The following is a 10,850-nucleotide window of genomic DNA, read 5'->3' as shown; positions in this document are numbered from 1 at the left end:
CTTTTAATTTTATTTAAAATTAATTAAGTCAAAATAGTTGGTATGGCCTCTTACTGGCAACATTAGCAAATTTTATAAGTTTAGGGCTATGATGAACAAAACAACATGATATTAAATCGAGTACAAGGAAAATGACATTAAAATATGTATTGCTGGGCATAAAATTTGACATCATGATAACTATGAAATCACAAGATAATATGGATTTTGGAACCATCATTGTATATATTGCCCATTACTCAACAAAATGTCATTATTCATTAATGGCTGTAGTCAATTTCTCTTTGATAAGAATATCAGGAATATGAGGGAAAGTATAATCTTATCAGTAAATGATGGTAAAACTGAAGATTCACATGCAGAAGTATGAAACAGAACCCTTAAACTATTTGCAAAAATTAATTCAAATGGATTAAGTATTTAAAAATAAAGCCTCAGTACCTAGGGAGATAGCTCAAAGAACTGAAGGACATACCTTGCCCTCACTAGACTTAAATTTAACCCCCACTATTATCTGGTCCCAAGTACCACTATATACAACCTGGCTGGCCCTTGAGCCTACCCCAGCACTGCTAGGGTGATCCCATATTCCTCAGGATCACCATTCTGCTGATTCTGACAGCCAGACCAGTATTGTCAGAGTGGTCTCCAAGTACAACTTGGGAAGCACTCTAAAATAAAACCAAATAAATTAAATAAAAAAAAGAACTGTAACTCACTAAACGCAGCTTGGAGACCACTCATAAAACAAAATAGAAGGCTGGAATTATTTAAGAGCAGGTAGGGTGCTTGCTATGCATGCTGCCAAACTGGTTTAGATCCCTGGCACCAACTGTTTCTCTGATCCCTGCCAGGAGTGATGCTGAGCAAAGAGCTAGGAGTAAATCTTGAACACAGCTAAGTGTGGCTGGAAAAACATAAATTAATAAAAAATTTAAAACCCTATAAGAAACTCATATAAGAAAATGGCATTGAACAACTTATTTCCAAAGGTCTGGGCAATTATTTCTTAGATACAGCCCCCAAAGTTTAGGCAACAAATGCAAAGATAGTAAAGAGGGTCTATATCAAATTAAAATGTTTATTAGCAAAACAAATAATTTAGTTGTTGGTTCCAACTCACAATTTTGGCTTCACTCAAAAGAAAGGTCATTTCTGGTTTTGCTTGGATCCATATTTTTACAAATCGGTTATACCCCAAACAAGAATCATCCTTGGTTTCTTTGTATCTGTTTTAAACTTGGTTTCACTCTAAACAAAGATCATTCCTGGTTTCTTTGTATCTGTCTGTTTACATCTTGGTTCACCCAAAACAGAGATTTTCCTACTTACCACCTTATTTTACATATTCCAAGCATACCTGGGTGGGACTGGCTCAGGATAGACCTTTTATCCTTAGTCCCTCATGCAGGGGTGTTCTCTGTACTCAGTAAAAACAGCCTAACAAAAAGGATTTGTCCAACAATGAACTAAAATGTGAATAAACTGAATTTCAGGTGACATTGATGTGTGGTGGACCTTTGCCTCAGTTTTGTTGTGAACTTATAATTGATCTAAAAATAGTGCAGTGGGGCCGGAGAGATAGCATGAAGGTAAGGCATTTGCCTTGCATGCAGAAGGATGGCGGTTCAAATCCCGGCATCCCATATGGTCCCCCGAGCTGCCAGGAGCAACTTCTGAGTGTAGAACTAGGAGTAACCCCTGAGTGCTGCTGGGTATAAACAAAAACCAAAAAAAAATTAGTGCAGTAGGGGCCAAAGGGATAGATAGCAACAGCATGTAGAATATTTGCCTTGCTTGCAGTGGACCCAGATTTGATCCCTGGCATCCAATATAATCCCATGAGCCTGCCAGGAGTGATTTCTGAGCATAGAGCCAGGAATAATCCCTGAGTGCCCTGGTGTGGCCCAAAAATAGAGCAGCAAATTAAAAAAAAACAAAACAAAGAAAGTAAATTAAGCCTAGATTAAGTGGAAGAAAGAAAATAATAAAGATTATAGGAAAAAATAACATTTTAATTCACTATTGTAGTATTGTTTCTTAAATTAGGTTTTTTGAGATTTTCTTCATTATTGATATTGATGTTTATAGTATTCTCACCACCTCAAAGCAGGACTTCTTAGCTTTCTTTTTCTCACTAAAAACCCCTTTTCGTCCAAGAAAGCAACAACAGTGAGTGATGTCAAAGTTACCTCAGATTCATTATATGGCTGATTTCCAATCCAATTTGTCATTGCACATTCAGAAACATATTACTGTTGCCATTTTTGTGTAAACCCAAAGGTAGTAACCCGCAGTTGAAGAAGTTAGGCCCCTAAATAATGCATAATTTTCTTTCTTTGTGTTTGTATGTTTATTCAGCTCTAAGTATTTTAATTTCCCCAGTACTTCTATCTTTCACCATCACTATGCTAATCAACACAAACAAAGCTAACTGCCTTCTGTCAAAAATGCAAAGACAAATAACTAGAGATACATGATATACTTTTCAACACCTAATGCACTCACATTCCAAATTGTGACTATTAATGTAACTGTACACTTAATATTAACATCAAGTGAAAACGTGTTACTAGACTTAAGTGTAAAATATACCAACAATAAGTACAGAATTCAAAAGGAAAAAATCTTTCATAATCTGGTATGTCAAAAGAAAGCAGCATGGTCCACAAAAGAAAAAAATGGGTAAATTGGATTGAATAAAGATTTCAAACACTTTCAATGCACAAAGACATATATTGAAAACTACAAAATTCTGCTAAAAGAAATAATACCAAGGTATCTTGTGTTCATGAAGATATAAAAATATATGGTTAACATGTCAATGTTAATCAAAGTGATTAATAGATTTAGTATAATCTCCATAAAGATCTCAATCATAAAAAAAAGATCTCAATCATTTTTACAGGCGGACATAGAATAATTCAGTCTAAAATTCATATGCAATCAAAAATAGTTTTGTAAAAGAAAGTTGGAGATCTTGAAGTTCTAATTTTAATTTTTCTATAAAACTACAGTAATTAAATCTATGGAAACACTGCATAAAAGATAGAATAGAGAGCTTAGCAAAAACTCTCATATAGATGGTGAACTGATTTTTGGAGAAGGTGGCAAGGCTCATTAAATGGGAGAAAGAACAGTATTATCCGTAAGTAGTTCCAGTAAAACTGGATACAAATAAATGAATCTAATAAATAAAGCTGAAACCATACTTTATACCATATATAATAATGAACTCAAAGTGAATCAAAGACTAAATATAAAAACATTCTCAGAAGATAACATAGGAAAAATCTTTATGACACATGACTTGGCAATAATTTCTTGCCTATTACACCAAAAGAAAATGTGAAAAAATAAACAAGTACTTTATCAAAAGTACAAATTTTTGTGCACCAAAGACACCATAAACAGAGTGAAAGGACAACCAGTAGAATGGGGAAAATGTTTGCATATAGCTGAAAAAGAATTACTATTCAGACTATACAAAGCATTCCTATAACCCATCAACAAATAAGCAGTAGTTTTTAAAGTTGAAAAGGGACTTAAATAAACATTTCTCCAAAGAACAAATTATCAAAAACATGAAAAAAAAGCTCGTTTCTTGCCATTAGGGAAATGCAATCTAAATCATAATGAGATACCAACCAGTTCAGACCCATTTAGATGGATATTATAAAAATGAAAAAATTAAATCACAAATGCTGAGTAAGGTACGAAGAAATTGGAACTCTGATGTGCTATTGGTGGGAATGTAAAATGGCCTCTGTGGAAAATAGTTTGGTGGTTCCACACAAAATTGAACACAGAATTACCATATGATCCAGCAATTCTTAATGTGGGTATATACTCAAAGAATTTGAAAAAGAGACTCAAACCAATATTTGCACAGCCAGGTTCACAGCAGCATTATTCACAACAGCCAAAAGGCAGAAGCAATACAAGTACCTATTAACAGATCAATCAATAAAGAAAATGTGGTAAACACATAAATGGAATATTACTTAGCCCTAAGAGGAAGATAGTTCTGATACATGCTCTATTTTGGATGGAACACTGGCGACATTACATTAACTGAAATTAAGCCAGATACCAAATATTGTATGCTTCCACTTACACGAGATGTGCAAAGACTGGCAGTCATCAGAAGCTGATAAAATGGGGAGTTAATGGTAAAGGGTATAAAATTTCAGTTTGGGAAGATGAAATAGTTCTGGAGATGGAATGGGATGAGGTCTGCATAACAAAGTAAATATACTTACTGCCATAGAACTGTATGCTTAAAAATAGTTAAAAGGGTCAATTTTACGTTAGGTATATTTTGCTGTAATTTAAAAAGTGTACTCTGCAAAAGACACTGCTACTACTGTCTGTGATAAAATATTTGCAAATCAGATATACAACTGAGACTTATATTTAGATATATAAAATGTTATCAGGAAGAAAATAAACAACAATCCAATTATAAACTAGCAAAAGGTCTGAACAGACACTAAAGCAAACAAGATATAAAGATAGCAAAGAAACATGTGAAAATATGTTTAGCACCACTAGCCACTACAAAATTGCAAATTAAAATTGTAATGGGATATCACTTCACATCTATTAGAATAACAAAAACAAATACCAACAATACCAATGCTGACAGAGATGCAACTGGAATTCTCAACACTGCTGCTGAAAATACACAATGGTTTAGCCACTCTGAAAAATGGTTTGAAAGTTTCTTAAAAAGTTAAACATACACTTACCATACGACCCAGTAATCCCACTCCTATTTTTTTACCTTAGAGAAATAAAAATTTGTGTTCACACAAAAACCTGTACAAGAACATTCATAGCAATATTACTCATAATCACCATAACTAGAAACAACCAAAATGTACTTCAATGAGTGAATGGATAAGCATATATGCTACTCAGTAAAATGAATGAACTAGCAATGCATACAACACGAATCTCTAAGGTATTATATTGAATGTAAAAGACTATCTCAAAAGGTTATAGAGTAATAATCTATTTATGTAAACCTCAAAGACAAAATTACAGTAATGGAAAAGATTAATGATTGCCAGAGATTATGGGTAGGGTTTGGAGATTGCTAAGAATGTATAGGATGAGGGCTTTTTAGTGTAATGGAACTGTTCTGTATCCTAATAGTGGTGGTAGTTACATGAATTAACTTGGTTAACATGCTTTACAATTCATAGAACTTTATACCAAAAAAACCCCAAAACAGGTAATTTTATTCTAAGTTCATTTCAAAAGTAAAATGGTAGTTTATAATCATCACCAATAGCTATGCTTTACTGATTAATAAAAAATACTCAGAATCAATTGTAAAACAATCTAAAATTATTAAGGTTATTTTAAGCCTGGTACAATAACTTAAAGATATAGAGGAAAAAATCAACAACACTAACTTAAAGCTTTACAACTACTACTAATTCCTCTCTTTAATATATAGAAATATCTCTGGAAATATCTCTGGATATATATCTGATTCTTCAGTATCATTTCCTATAAACGTTGTCACATACTAATTTATGGAATTAAGTAAGAGCTCAACTGAGAAGTCTGGGACCCTAGATGACATTCCTAAAACTAACACTGTAAGAAAACTCTCGACTTGCCTTTTGTGCCTAATTTTATCTTCCTCTTCATTGAGGTCATGTACTTGTCTGCACTTGTCTTTTTGTGGTATGCTGTGAGGGTTTAAAGCAAGGAATTTCAAAGATAGGAAACAGAACAGATTCATACATCCACCCCAACCCCACAAGCACTTGATGTGATTTTACATATATTTTTTCACACAATCATTAAAACCCTATTATATAGCCACTATTAATATTCTCTTATTTTACAAATGAAGAACACGATGCATAGGATGGTATCTTAGAGCTAGCTAGTAAGTAGGGGAGCCTGGGTTTCCCCCAGTAGAATGCCATCTCCCATCCCAAGTAGAATGCCATCTCCCAACAAACTGCTATTTACCATCACTCTTCCATATCTACAGTCTTTGTGTAAAAAAAAGTCATTCATACTCATAGCTTTACCTACTAACTAGGCACAGATAATTCCCAATTCTACACATCTAAATCTGGTCTCGGTCATAAGCTTCACTACTTTTTCCAACTGCCTTATCAATAATTAAACTTGATGCTGTGCCATCCTCACAAAAATGTGTTTAAAATTAAACTCACCATCTTTCCTCAAATTTTCTCAGTCAAAGAAGGCCCTCTTAATCTTACCAACTGTTAATTCACATAGCTGCAAAACTTCTGGGTTTATCTGTCATAGAGACCTCTACATTGATCTTACTTAATTCTCATCACCAAGCGTTATCAATTCCACTCTACTTAATTTTATTTCAGAGCAGATGTAGGGTGGGGTGGAGGAGGCTGCCCTGGATGCACCAGTGATGCTATGAAGGTCATAAACTGCAGAGGCTAGAATGTGGGGCCTTGTGCATACCAAGCATCACTCCAACACTTTTTAATGCCAAAATGACTATATTATTTCCTAACTCTTCTCCCTGTTTCTAATTCTTCCTTTTGTTCATCCAAGTTATTGGTCATCAGATTAACCATTCTCACAAATTGCTTTTATCATGTTATTCCTGGCTCGAAAGCCTATAACCATATTTAAACCGAAAGGATGAATAATTCTGTATAGTCCAAATTACCTACTAAATAAAATTCAAAAAACTTAGCTCTTGCTCACAACTCCCCCAAACAAACTATAATGCTCACACCATCTGCTATAACTGAATGCCTTCCCTCTCCTTCTGAAAGACGAGATTGTATTCCAGGAACATTTAAAACTCAACCCCAAGAGGCCTTTGGTAATACCCATGCACAGTGGCCTTTCTGTCCTCTGAACTCAGCATCAAATAATTATATTTAATGCCACCAGTAAATGTTACATGTTTCCTTTCCCAACCAGACTGCAATTGACAAAGGAGCCATTTCCTAACTTCTATGCAACTGTTTTATATTTCCTTTCAACATTTCCTAAACATACCAGGTTCTTTCACAATCCTGCTATTTAACCCACCATCTGCAATGCTCCTCTGAGTTATTTACCTGAAAATGCCTATTGATCCATCAAAACAGTGAAAATGTCAACTCCTTACTTCTTCAACTAGCCTCAGATTTTTAGTGTTCTGTGCTCCGACATTTGATTCACATCTCTGTCATAGCTTCCATGTGTTACTGCAATTGTGTAGAATATGTCTCTCTCATAGGACTACACATTCCTCAAGAGCAGTGATAGTCAGTCCTTCTCCTATCCTTTCATAAACTTTTCATATTTAATACAATGATTTCTTCCTTTCAGTAAAGGTAAATATCCAACTCAGGGCACTCACATACCTTGGTAATAAAGAGCCTTAAGGAAGGAGTGACGGTCAGATCCCTGAAATAAAGATTTTTCTATTTCCATTTCTCGTCTGGTCAGCTGTTTGCTCTTTGAAAATCTCTGTGGCAGGCAAAGGATGCGCTGACGCTCTGAGATCCTTTCTTCAATATCTTGAAGACGATTTTGTATTGCTTCAGGTGTTGCCCTCAGTTGTGTCCTCTGAACAAAAGAAATGAGATGCCGGATATCATAGAAGATATAATGAAGATCTGAAGCCTCAAATAAGAAAGATGATCATTTATAGCAATGTTATCAAAGTATAGCTTATTTCTTTTTCATCAAGATTACTACTGAAAAAATAAAGATTAAGACATAACTCTCTTTTGTGTGATCCAAACTTGAACAGGTTCTCAATTCCAAATGAAGGTATCTTGCTATTTTCTCCAGAAGAAGAAAAAATAACTGGCCCACTCACCCTTTCCCCTGAAATATGGCTTTTCCAGATCAAGATTTCTGTTTCATTGAGCCCTAGTTCCCTGAGAGAAGCAGTTTCCTGGTCCTTTTTGTGCAATGTCTGAAACTGAGATAATGACATAGTTCCAGCTGCTTCCTTCCCAAAGGGTTTGTACATAGTACCAGGAGCAAAGCTCTCTTTCTTAGACACACATCTGAAAACAAGCAGAAAGGGAGTTAGAACATTTTCACATTACCCAATTCACAGAATGCGGCTCACTATTAAAAGTGGTGCAATGAAACTCATTAGCGATTTCTTTTTCATATCTTACTTCTAGGCTGAAGTGTCTCAGTAATGAAATGGAACACTGACACAATCCCCTTCATCCAGGGCTAACAAATGACTGAATCAAGTATTTTTGAGTATCTATGATGCATCAAGTACTATATCAGATACTAAGGATTTAACAGTAAAAAGGTAAAAGTGGTTTCTGCTTGGGGAAGGTGGTGGGAGTATATTGTTCCATCTAGGCCTTCTGAGGGGTCTTTCATCTGGAAGCCACATTCTAATTCTGTTTGGAAAATTGAGGCTTACTCCTCAATGGAGACAGAGGTATCAAGTTGATGTTGAAGGAGGCTTTTCAGCTGCCTCTCTCCTTCTGTTTCAAGCTCCTCCAGTACATGATCATCACTCTTCACACAGCTGTTTACCCTGCATAGATATAAGAATATTATAGCAAGCAGAAGAAACTAAATTTCAAAGCATTCTCCTTACTTAGATGATCTATTAGTGAATCCTTTGTTCAAGGAAACTTCTCCAATAAACCAGCATCCATTTTATTCACTCCACACACTTATTAAATACCTATTTACAAAAATAGACTGAGCTAGGTACTGATGGAAATGTAAAAATATGAAGATACAGTATTTCTTCTCAAGTAGCTTGCAATTTGAAGGTAATAATAGATATGTGTATATATTGTATTTTACAATATATGTGTGTACATGTAAATATATATATTTACAATATACAATGTATGCAAGGAGGAAGGTAGAAAATGGAGAGAGAGGGCAGTGGCAGGGGAATAGTGAGGAGGGATAGAGAATGCTATGAAAAAGCATATACAGAATCAGTAGAAATTCACAGAAGAAAGAAACATTTGGAAGCCGTTGGTAATAAAGGCTTTGGGAAGGTAATCCTTAAACTGGCATTTGAAGGACTGGGTATAATAAGAGAAAAGATAATAGAAAGAGCAAGTTTGAAGAGAAAGAAATATGTTCTTGGAAATAATGAAGTTAAATTTAGTTGGTGTTCATGTATAGGACCACTGGCAGGTAATCTTAGAAGAATAATTAGACTTAGATTGTGAATGCCCTTAAATATACCAACAAAAGGACTTATATATAGGTATTAGTAAAAAAATTTCATCAGGCAGCTAAGTGATACTAGTTTAGAATTGCTGTTGTTATGCCATATGGATTAGTAGAAATGAGGCCAGAAGCAGGAGTTAGAAAATAATTTAAATGTATTATGTACAATGTAATTAAGGTTTCTAAATAGGAGTGACAGTAGTGGAATAATAGTGCAAATGAAAAGAAATAGAAGCCTTTTAAAGTTAGGGGAAAAGAAGTCAAAGATAACCTCTAAATGTCCAACTGTGTAACAAAAGTAACGACTTTAAGGGCCGGAGAGATAGCACAGCACAGCAGCAGACCTTTGCCTTGCAAGCAGCCGATCCAAGACATACGGTGGTTCCAAGACACACGGTGGTTCGTGGTTCGAATCCCGGCATCCCATATGGTCCCCTGAACCTGCCAGGAGCGATTTCTGAGGGCAGAGCCAGGAATAACCCCTAAGCACTGCCAGGTGTGACCCAAAAACCAAAAACCACACGCAAAAAAAAAGGGTCCAGATATAACAAATGGCTTGGGGGAAAAATGGCGTGAGAAAGGGAAAGAAGCATAATTTTCAGTATTTGAGTCAATGAACTATTACAACTAAAACACTAGCAGAAAGTTATGGGAATACTGACTGAGGGGACAGCATAAGAGATGCTGGCAAGAGGGAAATAAGAGAAAGAACTGTTGAATTAAGGAGAGGCTTAAGTTGAACAAGGACATGTGGGTGGTTAGATTTCATGGAAATCGCTGCCTGATTTCTGAACTGTCTGAATCTGGAGAGAGAGGGGAAGAACAATTGATGAGGGCAGGAGAGATCACCAAAGAAACGAGTATAGAAACCAATATGATGAAGGCAGTGAATTTTTTATAGGTTAGGCACTGGTAGATATGTAGATTCATATTAAAATGAACTAATATAAAAGTTTTGAAAACTCAGTACAGAACTATTTACACACAAAAAATACAAAAATAACTCGGTGAAGAAGTTGAAAACAAACAAACTTTTAATATTGGAGTTTATGGTAGAGCTGTGAAGCATTCCTTGCCACCACTATCAGGACAGAGAACAGCTCCATCACGCTCTGGAAATACTTAAGACTTATTTTGGGTAAAAGTTCCCTTTTTTTAGCCCATAGTTTGTTTTTTTTTAATCCCCATAAGATAATTTGATTTGTATTATTTAGAAGCCCAGGAGTTCTTGCTAAGTGTATAGTCGTTTTCAAATGAATAAACCATAGTTAAATACATTCACCAAGAAAGATGAATGGGGGGATAAAGCAAACCACGGACAAATTCATACAACCTTGGTCATGTATGTAAGGCTTGAAATTTTTTATTTACACACAAATTCTCCAATGTACCATAACCATTGGCTCTTTAGTAGAAGCGGAGGAGCAGTTAAGTTAGTACAAAGCAACAAATAGGCGCTTGGTTGAACAATTTAAGAAAAGCAAAGGGGGGCGCTCTAGTAAAACAGGTAGGGCTCCTGCTTTGCATAGGGCCAAGTTGGATTTTCTCCCTGGCGCCCCATCTAGTCCCCAGAGCTCCACCAGGAGTAAGCCCTGAGCACACACAGAAGTGGCCCCATATCAAGCAAACAAAAGGAAGGAGGAAAGTAAAATTCTGGGTTTCCGTTT

This window comes from Suncus etruscus, chromosome X (genome assembly GCF_024139225.1).
Source record: "Suncus etruscus isolate mSunEtr1 chromosome X, mSunEtr1.pri.cur, whole genome shotgun sequence".
Classification (NCBI taxonomy): Eukaryota; Metazoa; Chordata; class Mammalia; order Eulipotyphla; family Soricidae; genus Suncus; species Suncus etruscus.
The sequence above is the reverse complement of the archived record's forward strand: the minus strand, read 5'-3'. Positions refer to the sequence as shown.